The following is a 16,558-nucleotide window of genomic DNA, read 5'->3' on the forward strand; positions in this document are numbered from 1 at the left end:
GGTCCTTAAATCCCCACATAAGGAAGCTGCACGTTGACCTGCATAGGACCACCGGATGAGTGAGAAAAAAAGCTCTACTGTTATGGTTAACTTTTTTCTGCAAAGGGTCGAAGAGCAAATATTTTCAGCTTTACAGGCCATACAGTCTCTGTAACCATGAGCCTACTCGGCCCTTGTGGCGTGAAAGCTTCTGCAGACAATCTGTAAACAAACACACTGGGACCTCAGGGTTCTGCCCCATCTTTCCTCCCCGAAGCTTGAGCAGACCATGAATGCAGGCCACGGGTGTCACAGCCTGTCAAAAATCGAAAGGGGTAATCCCCAAAGAGAACACTCTATTTCCCAGCCTAATCATACATCTTCCCAAAGGCTTTAGTCATGTAGATTCAAATGAAAAACAGCATTTTAAAGAGGATAGAAATGCTGAATAAAACATTAAATAGAAAAACCCAATTCAGTCCTTAAAAGTTAATGCCCCAACATTTGTTTTGAGGATAAAGCATATGTCTCACCTCATCTGTGATTAAAAAGTTCCCTGCCTTATTCATGCAGTGGCTTTTTTTGTTTGCATAATGCAGCCAGTTAAAGTAGAAACTCCACAGAGGCCACAGGGACCTAGATGTTTACTGCTGGTGACAGAAATGGAGGGCAGGCAAGGGGCTGGGCTGGGCTGTCCATGGGCAGGAAGAAATCATTTCAGAGACTTTCCAAGTCATCTTCACGTTCTCAGGTAAATTTTTTTCTTTTGATCATTAAATGTTATACAATGGCATTTCTTCCGTCAGTATTACTGTCAGTTCTGGCAGAAAACATAACAGACACACGCTGGGGTTCCTTCCGCCTTCTCTGCTCCAAACGGTGACGTGCTTGCACTAGCAGCGTCTTTACATGTGAGATGCTGCCTCCCTGGAGGTGCTGAGGTGGTGTGGCCTCCCGTTCTTGCCAGAATGTGCTCGGGCATCACCATTGCCCCACTGCAGTGGCGAGGAATCCAGGAGAGTATTAGTTTGATCTCCTGCTTGCATTTTCTCCTGCTCTGGGGAACTGAACTGGCACCTGCAGATCCCAGGAAGGTCCCACACAGGGACCAGACATTCTCAGACAAAAAAAGGTTTTGTCACTGATCCTTTCTACTTGCATTCTGTCTTAAGCCCAAGATTTTCTCTTTTGTGCTTTTCTATTGATGAATTACAAAGGGGCCTCTCCCATCTTTCTCTTTTTCAGTAATCTTCTCCTTCCTCTTTCTTTGTTGAATCTCTACTCTCAGCCCAAGAGGCATTACAAAGAAACTTAAGTGCAGGATGATCATCTATTAACTCAGCAAACAGTTACCGACATCTGCAATCTCAGATACTATTTTAAGGCTCCAAAGATACAGCAGTGAGCAACACAGTCACTGTTGTCAAGGTTCCTCTGATTTTATGGGAAAAACAATAAATAAGTTTAGAATCTGTTACCAAAAAAGTTTTTTAAAGTAAAGCCTCTTTGGTTTTCTGTCTCATGTGTTGTTCAGGGGGTGGGCGCTGCCATATTGGCTGTTGACATATAAACATGCTAATACTCAGGAGGCCAGAGAGAAATCTGAACTTGGGAAAGTGGTTTGGGACCCTAGAATTAGAGGAAAAAAGGCCTATGCTAGAATCTTTCTGCCACTCAATTCGCATCATTTCCCAGCTCTCCAGCTTCCAATGACTGGCTTGATAAAATCTAAATCCTTAACATGACCTTCAATACCCCACATTATCTGCCTCTGCTACCTCTCTGAATATATTCTCAATTCCTTTGCTCCAACCCATTGGCTTCTTTGCTGTTCTTCAAACACAGAGCCTGTTCCCACGTCAGGGCCTTTTGTACCCTGATTGCTCTTCACCTAGCTATTCACGTAGCTGCCACTCTCATTTCAAATTATCAGCACTTCAAGAGGTCTTGCCTATGTAAACAGCAGCCAAGACTCTATTCTTTGCCCTGATGTTATTAACTGAATGTCCCTTAAAAAAATTCAGACTTTAAAATCCTAACCCCAATGTGATAGTATTAGGTGGGGCTTTTGGAAGGTATTTAGGTCAAGGGTAATTAAGGTCATGAATGGGGTTAGTGATCCTTTAAAAAGATATTAGAGAGAATGCGCCCTCTCCTCTCCTCCCCTCCTCTCCCCTCCCCTCTCCTCTGCTCTCCACCATGAGGCCACAGCAAGAAGACAGCTATCCAAAAGCCAGAAACTGGGTCCTCACCAGGAACCGAATTTGCTGACACCTTGATTTTGGACTTCTTAGCCTCCAGAACTGTCAGAAATAAATGTTTGTTGTTTAAGCCGCCATCTCAGGTAATTCGTTATAGCAGCACAAACGGACTGAGACACCCGCTTTGATTTCTTCTTCCCAGTCCATATTGCTCCCCTACACAGCCTATATTTATTTGCTTGTCCCTGTTGTCTGTATTCCTCACTAGAACATCCGCTCTCTCAGGCTGCACTGTGGAATGACGAATGCCACTCAGAGGCTGTGACTTACTGCACCCACTCTGCTGCCCTCCGGCCGGTTTTCCATGGGGCCATTGGAGGATGCTTCAGAAACAAAATCTGTTGCTCCTTAACCCTTCCGCCATGGCTGGGAACTCTTCAGTGGCTTCTATCGGCTCTTAAGATGAAGATGCAAATCCCAACGGCGGCCTGCGAGTCCCTGCATGGTCTTGCACCTGCCCACGCTCATCCTCACCCTCAAATCCCAGAGTCTCGGCATGATTTCAGAGGTCTGCTGCAGTCCCACCTGCATGGGGCTTGCCTAGGATGTTCCCACTTTCTAGAACACTCTTCTCTCTTCACCTAGTCATTGACTTCTAGTCTTCATGTCCCAGATTCAGTCCACATCCTCAGGCAACTTTCCTCTGACCTCCCCTCTCCTCTGTGGGACAAACCCCCTATCATCTGCCCTCACATGCCTGGTGCTTTCACAGTGCAGATGCTCCTCAGTCTATTATGGGGTAACATCCCGATAAGCCCATCGCAAGTTAAAAATATCCTAAGTCAAATATGCATTTAATACACTTAACCTACCGAACACCATAGCTTGGCCTAGCTTACCTTAAACATGCTTAGAGCACTTAACATTGGCCTACAGTTGGGAAAACCATCTACCTCAGTGAATACACGGTGGAGTATCGGTTGTTTACACTCGTGATCAAAGCCCCTGTCCAGCATCACAGGAGAGTATCTTACTGCATGTCACTAGCCCAGGAAAATATCAAAATCCAAAATTCAAAGTTCTGAATGCATACCATCTTTATACCATCCTAAAGTTGAAAAATAAGTCAAACCATCATGAGTCAGGGACCATCTGTACTTATTACAGGGTATTGTATATTTATTTGGACGATATTTTTTTCTATATCTTCTTCTCCCCTTCTAGACTCTAAGCTCTAAGTGAGCAGAGAGAGTATGTTTTTGCTCCCTATTTTACACTCAGATCCCAGTACATAGTAGGTTTTCAAGAAATACATAAATAAATAACCAAAGAAACATGACTTCAACAAGCCACTTAAAGCTTGCTGAGCCTCGGGCAAAAATAGCTAAACCATAGGGATGAGAGGCCTCAGAGATAAAACTTATGACAATGCTTTGTAAATAGAAATGGGCACACATTGTACATATTAAGTGATTATTTAAAGACTCAGGTCCACCCACCACAGGTCTCTCATCTGATCCACTGAATTTGAAAACTTCCACAGAGACACTTTAACCTAAATACCACTTCTGCTAAGTTTCTTTACTAGCCTTTTACCCTATTAAAGGTCAAATCTCATAGGATCTTCTTACCAAACCAGCAAGATGGGCATTTACTAGTTTGTTCTACTTGCTTTGAATAAATGAACACATCCAGCCCTTGAGACCTGTCATTATCCCCACTGTACAGGCAGGGAACTGAGGCATAGAGGAGAAAGAGGACTTTCCAATAGACACACGATTCGAAAGTGGTGGATTCAAGGTTTGAATGCAGGTATTCTAACTCCCGTTCATGCTCTGAAGCATCACACAGCAGTGGTAGAACCCACACGCAAACAACAAATAAGGAAACTGAGGCCCAGAGAGGTTTAGTCACGTGTTCTGCCTGACCCCCTGATAAAAATCCTAACACGAGGCCTCTGCACACATGACAAAGACAATGTCCAAGGTCCTTGCCCAACGGGGAGCCCCCTAAACCCATCAGTATGCCATGCTCCCCTGGCACACCATGCTCCCAGGACACCCCAACACCCTAGCTAGTCTGCATCTATGAGTGAAGTTCACCCTGCATACCTAGGCATATGTTTACACCTGTATTGAGTGTGTTTCTGAGATTTTCTCAGGCACGCATACCGGGTGCCCCCACCTGTCATGCCAACCTTAGGCTGTAGCAAATTCCATCAACGTCTACCAACATTCTACCACATGGAACTTTGTAGAGAGCAGAGATTACAAAGTGAGGCTTTAGTCAGACAGGCCTGGGTTCAAATCTTCCTTCCTTCCTTCCTGCCTTCCTGCCTTCCTTCCATTATTCACTCTGTTAACAAATATTGTGAGGCCCTGGCTCTATGATGGGGCTGCTTTATATCCTCAGGTGAGCCCAAGAGACAGGGGGGCTGCCATCAGGAACTCAGAGCCACTAAGACACTAAACATATACACAAGAAAATTGGCAATTGTGCTACATGCAATGATGGAAATAAACAGGGTGATGTGGTAGGATGAAACTGACAGGAGAGGGTTGGCGAGAGCTTTAAAATAGGTGTCCCCTGACAGGTGTCATGCGTTTGGGCACATCTCTTAACTCCCCCAAATATACAGTGTCCAAATCTGTGAAACGATGGTAATCTAGCGCATATGCAAAATGCTCAGAAATGAAAGCTACGTTTTTGTTAAGCCAGGTGCTAGACATTCAGATGTGAACAAGACATCATGTGTAACCCAGGAGGGGAGATGAGCTCCATGAAGGCATGTGCCACCAGCATTGAGGGGCCACCACAATCAGTCCCCACCAGAGCCCTGTCCCCTGCTCCTCCCGACACAACCTTCCGTGCACTGAGTTCACCCACAAAAATGCCACCCATGAAAACAGGCGAGTCCTCCAGCCCTGTTCAGCCCAGCAGCCAACCGTAAGAAAGGCAGGCAAGAGCCATCTTCCTCTTCCCACCTCACCTGGTCATTGAGCAAAGAGGAGACAGGCAGACAGGCCCACTTTCGGCCTCTTCTTTATCTTTTTCCAATTGCCCCAGGCCAAACAAGCAGCAAGGAACACCTGCTGGACGATCTTGTAGGAAGCAGGGCCAGAATACTGGCATAGATAGATGTCTTCAGGAAGCCTGGCTGCTATGAGAGCTGAGATTAGCAATGTGAAGGGCAGACAGTTCTACATCCTATCTGACCAAATCATATTGCTCCCAGAGACAACGGCCTATGAATTCTATGCCTTCAGGATGGGTCAGAGATCAGGACAGCTTAGAAACGTGGGTCAAAACTGGCTTAGATACTATGCTGCCAGGCTCTGAGGAAAAAAATCATGCCTTGCTGGCTAACGGTTAAGGTCAAGAGATAAAAGAGTCACTAGTCTTTCTCAGGTAGGAGAAAATTAATATATCTATGCAAGAGATTGCATTCTTAAAGATTTCCAAAATCTAGGTATACCTGGCATCCCCACCACACACACACAGACATATTTTATATATGTATATACATACATACTACATACTTATATAGATACACACACAGACATGTGCATATAAATAGATATAAGTATGTATGTCTATACACACATAATATATACAGATATACATACACATGGACGCACATGCAAACATGCAAATATATCTATATGTATAGACAGAGACATTCACACATATACATGTAGAGAGACACACACATATGTAAATATAGACACACACACGCACCCATGGACTGCTGTTATATCGCATTACATTCACTCTAAAACAATCCTCAATCTCCTCCGTGAAGAATGAACAGCCCAGCCCTAAGACCTCTACAGTTTAGCCTCGCCCACCTTACTTACAACCATTCCTTGTTTTAACATTTATACTTTTTTCTTCGCATATTCCGCACTGCTGTTTCCCCAGCTTCCATCATTCAAAACCATCTTTGTGATTTCTGCCTTATCTGTGAACCACCTATTTTATCAGTAATTTAATATATTTTTAAATTAAATTAGTTTTCAGTTAAATAAATTTATTTGAAAGATACTTTTATTCACAGCACCATAAATGAAACACCAGTCTCATTCACCATGATATAGAGGCAGCCCTGAAAATAAATACAAAATAATGCTGGTGAATTCTAGCTGGTGACGAAAGTCTGCCAAAGACTTTCGGCCAGCACTCTACTGACATTTTGTTAAGAAGGGAGAAAAGCTGGCACTGGAGACATGATAACCTCCAGTTAAGACTGCATGATATAAGCTGGAAAACGAGAAAAGAATTTTAAAAGAGGGTCGGCGATTCCGCTGATTGCATCTGGTGTTGGTGTGACCCCTCCATCCATCTCAAGGACCACCAGTTTGAGAAATAGTGGTTGAGTGTTCAGTGGTTTGTTGGCTGGGAGCAACCAATTTGAGTGTCACATACACAAATTATACATCGGTGCTTCATCCTACAGTAATCATTCCCAAACTCCTTCTAGGACACCCCATTAAATAGAAACTCTTTCTGGCTTCCAAATCCTTGACAACATAACGTGTTTAACTTCATCCTCACTTTCCACCGTGTGTTTGTACTTACTTTCTCTCACGCTCCTCTTCATATATGCTATCCCCCGGGCAAACTGGACTTCTCCATGTCTCCTAAATAATCCTCACGCTTCCACATGCCCCTGCCTCTGCTCCGTCTAAAAGTGTTCTTCCTCAGCTCCTCCTAAAGCCCTACCCATCCTTCAGGTCACACCTCAAGGGTCACCTCCCCCATGCAGCTTCCCCTGCCTTCTCCAGGGCCTCACACACCCAGGCGAGTGGCTCTCCAACTTGAGCGCCCATCACCACCACCTGGAGTTTCTGATTCAGGGGGTCTTGGGGGGAAGTCCAGGAATCTGCATTCCCAAGAGATACTGATGCTGCTGGTCTTGGGCCCACACTTTCAGAAACCCTACCTCCTGCTACCAAGTAAAAGTGGTGATTGAATAGCCATTAGATTCACCACTAACAGCCCCTCACTTAAACATTACTGAGATTGAGGAGGGTCTCTTTGAAATGCAGCAGGATCTCCCCCTTTGAAGTCACTCTGTTTACCTTGATGTGTCAGTTCCTAAGGCTGAGGTACCATAGACTGGGTAGCTTAAATGACAAAAATTTATTGTCTCACAGTTCTGGAGATTAGAAGTCCAAAACCAAGATGTCACCATCTTGGGGGATCTGGGGCATTGCCCCATGCTTCTCTCCTAGCTTCTGGTAGCCTCAGGCTTTCCTTGGCTTGGAGATGGCATCTCAATTTATGCCAGAATAAAAATATTAGTACTTACTATTTTTTAAAAACATCATCTTTTCTCCGTATATATCTGACTCTGTATCCAAATTTCCCCTTTTTATAAAGACACCGTCATTTTAGATTAGGGCCCACTTAAGATCCCATTCTAACTTGACTTCTATCCAGACGCAATCCCAAATAAGGTCACACTCTCAGGTCCTGGGTGTTAGGACTTCCACACATATTTTTTTTTTTTAAGGGGACACAATTCGACCCATAACACCCTGTCAGGTAATACCTGCCATCCCAGGAGATAGAGACAAACAACTCACTTGCCCTGATGACACATCATCTCATAGATGTCCCTTGTCACCGGTCCAAGCATCAGAATTTGGGCTATTGGAGAAATCTGCTCAGGTTAGCAAAAGTGAATTGCTCATGTCGTTATGCAATGTGCTGACCTGGTTGGCAGTTTAAATGAAAGGGCGTTGGAAGCCATGTAAAACTTCGGATCTTCATCTCAATAATGCTTTTCTCTCTATAGCTTTCTTCTCTATAGATAAAAACGGTCCTGTTATGTAACTGCATTCTATTGCACTGAGTTAATAACTAAACCGAATCTAAGCCCTTCTGTAGGAACACAGTGATTTTCTCCTCCCCTTGCCTGAATTAACAGCCCCTGACTTGAAGCTCCCCACCCAGGGTCCAGCCCTGCCTCCCTCCATCTCACACACATTCAGTACCCAGAGCTATCTTTTTTAAAAGCATATCTACCATGGCACTCTCTTGCATAAAATGCTTTAATGCTTCTCTTTTCATCCTAAGAGAGTGTCTAAACTCAGCAGGACGTTCAAAGGTCTTCATTAATCAGGTATATGGCCACTTTTCTCCTCCCACTTCTAAGCCCTCCCCACACCTGATGTCCTTCCCGACAGATCCTTGCAGCTCCTCTCAGTCCCCATCGCACTCCCTGGGATGCCTTTCTCACCCTCGGCACTGCTGACATTTGGGGCCCAAAAATGCTGCTTTGTGAGGGGCTGTCCTGTGCACTGCAGGATGGCTAGCAGCCTCTCTGGCCTCTACCCACTAGATGCCAGTAGCGACTCCCCCACATCTCCAGTTTTGACAACCAAAACTGTCCCTTGACATTGCCAAAGGTCCCCTGGCCTAGATAACTCCAATTAGTCCTTTAATATTCAGGGCAGTCTCACCTCCTCCAGGAAGCTCTCCGGCCCCGCTCCAGGCCGCAAAGTGCGATGTTTTACCACTTCCCTCACACTGCAAATGTGTTTACTTTGGGTCTCCCCCAAATCAGACTGCACCGCATCTGCTTCTGTTTTGTGCCCCTGGAGCTAGAACAGTGCTTGCCTAGCAGAGACAAACGCTTCTGTTGTGTTTATGGATCGAGTAAATGAAAAAATGGGTGATTGGAAAAGAAAGAGAGAGAGGTTGGGGGCAGGGGCTGCCCCCTGGTGCCAGATGTAAAGAGGTTTCACTGCACCCAGCACATTTTCTCAGCTGATGTCAGGCTCACCACTCAAAAGGTACATGTAGAGGGAGCACCAATCACTCCAGCCCAGCACCAAGTGTTGCTTTGTTAAACCCACACCTGGTAGTTTTCTTCTTTTCTTCTTTAAACTTAAGAGACAGAATTTTTTTTAAAAAAAAAAAAGGCAAGAAGCTAAAGATTGCTCAAGCTGATCTCCCCAGACGCAGGCTAAGAGCAAGGCTTATCAACGCTGCCACCTACAGAACAGTGGGGCAGCGGGGAGCAGCCGGCAGCGGGAACGGGCTGCAGGGGCCAGGCAGGAACCCTCCAGAAGAAGGGCCTGGGGACAGCGCCATGGAGGGGCCGGCTCCTGGCCCCTCGGCTGGTGGGAGGAGACAGTCTTTCAGAAAGGCTCTGAGAACAGGGGGCTAGGCAGAAATCCGTCCCCTCTCTCAGCTATAAAGGAGCTGGGCTGAAGGAGAGATCACAGCCCTACACGCTCAGCGCACACACAAACTCATAACTACACGTACACAAACTCACACATACCAGTACACACGTTCATACCCCCCCATTCATACTATACACACATACACACACATCACCTGCAAACTGTGCATGTTCTCTCTCTCAGATACACACACACACACACACACACGTAAACACATCACAGGCAAACTATGACACTTTTGTACACATGCTCACATAGATACACACATACAAAAAACACAGCCTCACATTTGTGCTTCTAATTCTTACATCTCCCTCTGCTCCTCAAAAAGCCATTCTGGAGGTTGAGACAGCTGTGAGGGGAGACAGAGTTGTGGGGGGAGGTGCAGCTGTGGGGGAGATACAGCTCTGGGGGGAGTTAAAGCTGTGGGGGGAGGCTGGGAGGTCCCACACTGCTCCTGGTGAGGTATCTATTTTGGCAGGAGCTATCAGAGCCTGTAACTTCACTTCTGTCCAGGGTTTTAGGAGAGCGAGGGGTTCTCAGTGCTTGCCATAAGCCCTTCCCAGCCTCTGCCTGACACCAAAGCATCTTGGCAAAGTAACCACGGTTGACTCGCACTCCCCTCTCCCTCCAATGCTCACTTCCCATCCACAAATGATTATCCGAGTGGGTGGAGTTCCAGGTGTTAATTAACACCAATTAATTTTTTTTTTACTTCATAAAACTTATCACCTTTTTAATTTAAAAAGTAAATTAATTTTCAAGACCTCACTTCTTCCGTGAGATCTTCCCGGTTTTACAAGCTAATTTTTACAAGCTAATTGTACCAACAAGCAGCCTACAAAAGGCGCAATGCAGAGTAAGAATTCCAGAGGGAGAGGTGTACAAAGTAAACCTTCACAAATTTTGAATCATATTTTCAATGCGCTGGGTGGGGTGTGGGCTTGATAATTAGGGAGAATCTTCAGGAAAGTTTCGTTAAAATGACAAATTCTTTTGTAAAGAGATTACTCACTCTGCTGTACCTACTCCCTAAAGCTAAATTATTATATAAAAGCCTGACTTGGAACAAGCTAGCCAAGTTTCTTAAGGTAAGACATCATCCCCCAAGTTCCTTGAAACACAAGTGTCCCTTTGTCAAGCGCCCTGAGTGGGGCCTCTAACGAGCTACAGGTCTTCTGGAGGTCACTTACGATCTCTGAGCTTGTTTCTTTGTCTGTAAAATGGGGATTATACTGCCTGTTTCCCAGAAGTGTTATAAAAATATTGCGGTACATATTAGGTGCTCGACAAATGCTGGCTGTCACCTTTGGAATGATCGTGCTCTTCCCCAAGTCCCATCTCTGACTGCATAAATCTAACGCCTTCCATGAAGCCCAGTTCCAACCCCACCTCCTCGGGAAGTCTCTCCATGAATGTGCTCATTGGAAGTGAACTATGCCCATCTGTAATCTACACCCACCCTCTGGCACTTGAACTGCCCCTCTCCTGGGGCACCTCTAGCTTTCTATATTGTAATATAGTCTCAGCACATCTTACACTCCCTCTTTACCGTAATTACCAAGGTCCATGTATAACTCATCCCCATGTTCCCCTCAGTGCTCAGAACAATGAGATGCACATAGTAGGAGCTTTGTGTGAGTTACTTATGTGACCAATAATAACAGCATGGCGGACTCTGTGGTAGGGCCCCCAGCATGCACTGCCCGCCGACCACCAGATAATTGTCCTTAAGACAATCATGAAATTTCTGGTATACTGCAGTAGTTTTAAAATATGTCCACAAAAATTTTTTATTCTCCCCACAAAACCCTTCAAAGGGAAAAGCCTGACCCCTTCCTGTGCACTCAGTGATTCACTTCTAATGAATGGAATTTGGCAGAAGTCACAGTCTGTGACTTAGGAGATGAGATCGATGAAAGCACTGTGGCTTCCTTCCCTCTCTCTTGGATCACACACTCTGGGAGAAGCCAGCTGCCATGACATGAGGACACCCAAGTAGCCCATGGAGAGGTTCTCAAAGTTGTGAATAAATGAGGCCTCCAGCCAAGAGCCATGTGAGCAAGCCATGCTGGTAGCAAGTCCTCCAGCCCTGGTCCAGTCTTACATGACTGCAACCCTGGCCTATGTACTGACCACAACCTGGCTCCTGAATTCTTGACCCGCAGAATGTATGAGATAAAAATGCTGGTTGTTTCAAACTGCTAAGGTTAGGGATTATCTGTTATGCATCAACAGCTAACATACATTCCATCAGCACAAGGTTCAGGAATTTGCTCCAATCCTGGCTGAACATACATTGAGAGGAAGCTGCTAAGGGAGAGGAGGTTCTGGGGAAGGCTCACTCACTCATTCACTCCTAAGGGGGTCACAGGAAGGTAAAGTCTCTCTTTTGCTAAAAGATGTATGTGTCTGGATGTAATGCCCCAAATTTCAGAAATCCTTTTGGTACCAGCCTGTGAGTGAAGCCCACAACAAGGATTGCAGGGTAGAGAGAAAGAAAGAAGCTGGGTTCTTAATGATGACACTCAACTACTGAATCCACCAATCCCAAAGCCTGATCTACATCGGAGTTTCTAGTCATGTGAGACAATAAACTTATACACTGTAGAAACTACTTTGAGTCAAAATTCTCTTAGTTGCTGCTAAAGATATCTCGACTCATTCAAAGATCAACACGTAATGAGCTACCTGTTCTTTACGATAGGCACTATCCTTGACACTTTCCACAGATTATTTCTACTCTCTCTAGGATCCTACAATTTAGGTATTAACGACCCTATTTTAAAGATGAGGAAATTGAAGCTCAAAGAAGTTAAAAAACTTGTCCCAGGTCACATCACTTTTGAGAGGCACAGCTGGGATTCAGGACATGCCTGTTGAACTCAAAGTCCATAGTTTTTCTAACACACCAAGCTATGAGCAAAATGACATGCTAAGATAGCTCTTCAAGACAAAGGGCAACTCCTTATCTTGAGCCCAGCGTTGTCCTCTGCCACATAGCCTCTCAAAGCTGGACAGGTCATGGTGTGATTTTCCACTGCTCACGCTCTAAGGTATTATTTCTCAATATCTTACAAAGGCAGCATCAACCTTCAATTATCTCAGCTGGGAATGCTTCTGCAAGCAGTCTAGCCCACAGTGAAGGTTCCCTGATCTGAACCCCTACTGTATTGATAGCTAGAACTACACAGTTTAGTGCTAAAGGGTTTTCAAATTGTTTTAGTCATCCTGACCTGCCCCTATAAGCCCAGCTCTGTTTCTTAAGATCAAATTCCTGTGCCAAATGCTTCTCTTGTTCAGCCCTGGTATCTAGGTATCAAAGCATTAGGCACAATGTGGGTGCTTAATGTACACTTTCTCACTGTCTGATCAATTGAAAGGGACTGCAAAATTATTTTTAAAATCATATCTGTCTACGGCCATGCTATTCTGAACAAGCCCGATCCCGCCTGATCTTAGAAGCTAAGCAGGGTCAGGCCTGGTTAGTACCTGGATGGGAGGCCACCTAGGAAGACCAGGTGCTATAGGCATAAATAAATAAATAAATAAATAAATAAGGGATTGTAAGCTGACAAGGTCCTTGCAATCTGTGAGGTCAATCAAGGGTTGCCTCACCTAAAAATAAATAAATGAATAAAAATTAAAAAATAAATTAAAAAATAAAATAAAATCATGTCTGCATGGCTTTTTGCTGCATTAAGTTTTACTTGCCTGCTCTACTTTATGCTTTTGCTCAGTCCTTGTAAAGTCTTTCCTATTACCACCCCCAAGCCCCCAAACTAAGTCACTCTCCTAGGCTATCAAGGTGCTCTGTATATATCTTTATTAAAACAAGTATCCTATTGCTTTATGATTATATGCCCTTCAAAAGCTCTTGGTGAATCAGGTATGTAAAAAACCATGCTTCCAATTCTTCAAGTATCAATGGCTGATATTCAGCAGATGCTCAATAAATGCTGATGAAAAGGATGAGCACATTTATCATTTAAATGATATCCAATGTCTGTTCTGTTTCCGTAACTACCACAGGTCTCAGGCCAGTACACTGCAATTAAACATTTGAGACTGTCTCCTCTATTGGGCTATGGATTTCCAAGGGCAATAAACGGCTTCTTTTCACCACTTTCTAATATCGATCTTAGGGCGCAAGACAAGGATTTAAATATTTGCATATAAATTGTGATGACTGTTATCTGCTTAGTTAAACATTAAATAACTTACTGTTCCCCAATCAATGGCCAATGGATTATTGAACAATTCAAAGAAACTGGTCTTGAATTAAACATTTACTCGCAGAAAATAGTTCAAAAGAACTCTTTTTAAAAAATTGTGGGGGACAATTAGTTGATGTCATGAACTTTTTCAAGTTGGTGACAGCTTCTTGCCGACTGGCGGCCAAAGCCTTCTTTGATGCCTTGCATTGCAAGGTTGCAGATCTGACTCAAGGATTTCTGATCAGGTCTGCCTATGAAAATGTATCTTTTTTTGAGTTTAAAACTACAAAGTGGCGTATTTAAAAATATAAATACTCCCTCCCAGGAAATTATTATTTGCTTCTCCCCTAAAGAAGCACGTTAAAAATGTTCTTCCTGCCCCTTATGTTCATCAGGGGTCTCTGGCTAGGTCGCACTTTTTCACATGGCAGCCTCCATCTCAGGCCTCTTGGAAACTGGTTGCACTGCTCAAGCTGCAGAAGAGCGAGGTTCAAAGTGGGACACAGCTTCACCATCAATTAATCCTGACTGATCTTCTGCCAGGGATGACGTCCTATCCTCAGGGTTTGGCAGCGAGCCTGATGGAGATATGAAATGCCAGACTGGGTCAGACCAATGGCCTGTTCAGGCCACGGCACTGTCTGACAGAGGCGTTCAGAGACGTTTTGTAGAAAAGAGCTGCATGTGTCTCCTATGACATCAATCATCAAAAATGTAGCAGACTGTCTTGGTAGTCCATCCAACCTCTTCTCCCATGCTGATGGGGGTCCTCATTTTTTTTTTCAGATGTCTATTCACCCAAACAAAGCTCAGGATTAAATTGTTTTTGCCCTATACCAGGGTTTCTCAACCTCTGAATTACTGGTATTTTGGACGAGATCATTCTGTGCATTGTAGGACATCTGGCAGTGTTCCATAGCTCCTATGTGCTAAATATTAGTAGCTATCTCCCCAAATGCAGTTGTGACAACCAAAAATACCTCCAGACATTGCCTTTAGGGAAGGGGGAGACAAAATTGCTCCCAGTTGAGATCCACTGCTCTAAGCTAATATGGTAGCCCCATTTCCTTAGCCAGTGATTGGTTTAGGGGTGAGCGTGTGATCTAGTTCTGACCAATGAGGCATGAGGGGAAGCCATCTTGAGGGCTTCTGAGGTACATTTTTTTCCCACTCCTAAGAAAACATGAAATAGAAGGTCCCTCTTCTTTTTCTGGTTGCTGAAATGTCTAGATATGACAACCAGAACTGCATCACACATCTCATAACCAACCTGAGGCTGCGGCCAATGAGAAAGATGACAAAGTCATTTTTTAAAAGCCACGGCTCCCCAGTTGATTTAACCGACACTAAGGCTACCATACCTCGAGCCTTTGCAGTTACATGAGATAATAAGTGTCCTTACTGATGAAACAAATTTGAATTGGGATTTTGTTACTTGTAGCCAAAAGCATCTCAATAGATACACCTTCTTATCTTCTCTATAACAAACGCATTTTTCCTCTCCACTCATAAGTAGATCAAACATCACCTCGAATGCATTCAGAAGCCACAGTGGATAGTTTAAAGAGCCCCAGGTTCTGAGTTAGACAGAACTAAGTTCAAGCAGCATGCACCTCTGTCATCTTTGTCATCTTTAGAAGTCACTTCATTTTTCTCATCTCTAACAACGGTAATTCTGCATCAATTCTGCACTCCTTCGGGATTTTATGATGGTCAAATGAGATGGCATGAATGAAAATGCTTGGTGAACTCTAAGTTCCTCGTGAATATCATCTTATTTTCAGTCCCTACTGCCTCTAAAGAGTGACACATCTACACATTCACCACCCAACAGTCAGACATTCCTCTAACGTGTATTAAGTCCGATAATGAACTAATAAGCACAATGTCGATCAGGTTCCCACCCTTTGCACTGTTGACGTTTTGTATTGCTGGATGATTCTGTGTGGTGGGGCTGTCCTGTGCATTGTAGAGAATTTAGCAGCGTCCCGGGCCTCTATCCACTAGATGCCGGTAGCACCCCTTCCCCCAGTTTTGACAACCGAAAATGTCACCAGGAATTGCCAAATAGGAGCCATTTGTCCCTGAAGGATAAAATTGCCCCTCGTTGAAAACCACTGGTATAGATGATGGAGATATAGAGATAAAGACATTGGTTCTTTGACCTCAAGGAACTTAAATTCTTTTAAATTCTTAAAATCCATTCATTTTTATACCTTAAAACTACCACAACCATTACCTGGTAGCAGATAGATCATAGGTGATTCAAATGCTGACTCCACTCTACTAGCTCGGGAATGTTACTGTCTCAATCTCATTTTCCTCATCCAGAAAATGGATTATAAAGCCTACCTCTCTGGATCATTTCCAGACTTAACAGAATGAATGCGAAACATCTAACAAAATGCCTTGCATAAAATTAGTACTTAATACAGTCACGTGCTGCATGATGACAGTTTAGTCAACAATAGGCCGCATACGAAAAGGTGGTATACCATATAGCCTGGGTGTGTTGTAGGCTACGCCATGTAGGTCTGTGTAAGTGCACTCTGTGATGGTCGCACAATGATGAAATCACCCAACAATGCATTTCTCAGGACGTACCCCCGTCATTAAGCAGCATACAACTGTATAAGTCGGCTTTGTTTAATATTGTGTTCTTAGTTTAAAAACTGTTGCCTGGTTTTAGGAACAGGACCTCGGTCCCAGGTAACCTTTTTCACTTTGTTCCATGATTCCGCAGACTGGAGTCTCACACCTGATAGAGGCGTGGTGGGTGCTCCACCAAAACCCCGTCAGATCTTCTTACCATTTCGGTAAAGCCAGCTTGACTACCAACAGCCAGCATCTGCATTTTTGTTGGAGCGTGACTCTGCAGATGGTGGCCTCCACCCTGCCCAGACACTCTGACCCAGCCGCATATCCTACCCTGGAACAGCCCTTAACTGATGACTGATGGGTATGG

The 16,558-nt window shown here is 44.3% G+C and overlaps 1 protein-coding gene and 1 pseudogene across 1 annotated transcript in view; one reads left to right on the forward strand and one right to left on the reverse strand.

The window, feature by feature from the left end:
• Positions 1-16,558, reverse strand: part of GRIN2A (glutamate ionotropic receptor NMDA type subunit 2A) — a 376,686-nt gene that overhangs the window by 229,565 nt on the left and 130,563 nt on the right. The window lies entirely within an intron of this gene.
• LOC111738623 lies at positions 12,791-12,909 on the forward strand (annotated as a pseudogene).

The sequence above is a fragment of the Pteropus vampyrus genome, unplaced genomic scaffold (genome assembly GCF_000151845.1).
Source record: "Pteropus vampyrus isolate Shadow unplaced genomic scaffold, Pvam_2.0 Scaffold40, whole genome shotgun sequence".
In the NCBI taxonomy this organism is placed as follows: domain Eukaryota; kingdom Metazoa; phylum Chordata; class Mammalia; order Chiroptera; family Pteropodidae; genus Pteropus; species Pteropus vampyrus.